Source organism: Lupinus angustifolius, unplaced genomic scaffold, assembly GCF_001865875.1.
Source record: "Lupinus angustifolius cultivar Tanjil unplaced genomic scaffold, LupAngTanjil_v1.0 Scaffold_681, whole genome shotgun sequence".
NCBI classification, from domain to species: domain Eukaryota; kingdom Viridiplantae; phylum Streptophyta; class Magnoliopsida; order Fabales; family Fabaceae; genus Lupinus; species Lupinus angustifolius.
In genome coordinates, this window is record NW_017728007.1 from 10,239 (window position 1) to 10,502 (window position 264).

Here is a 264-nt window from a genome sequence, read left to right on the forward strand (position 1 = left end):
TCGGTGGACAAGAAGGTAAACCAGTATAAAATCATTGTGTACTCTCTTATCCCTTACCTCTTTAATTTATTCTTGTTTATTTTTCTGCATATATTTTTCGTTGCACGTTAATTCTTGATTTTGCAGAAAAAGTGGCCATAATTTTTAAGTCAACTAATTCACCCCCTCTTAGTTGCAACCTCGTTCTTACGAAAATAACAACTATTATGGATTCAAAGGATCTTGACTACATGCCTTTGGAATACTTGTTCGGTAAACTCCAAG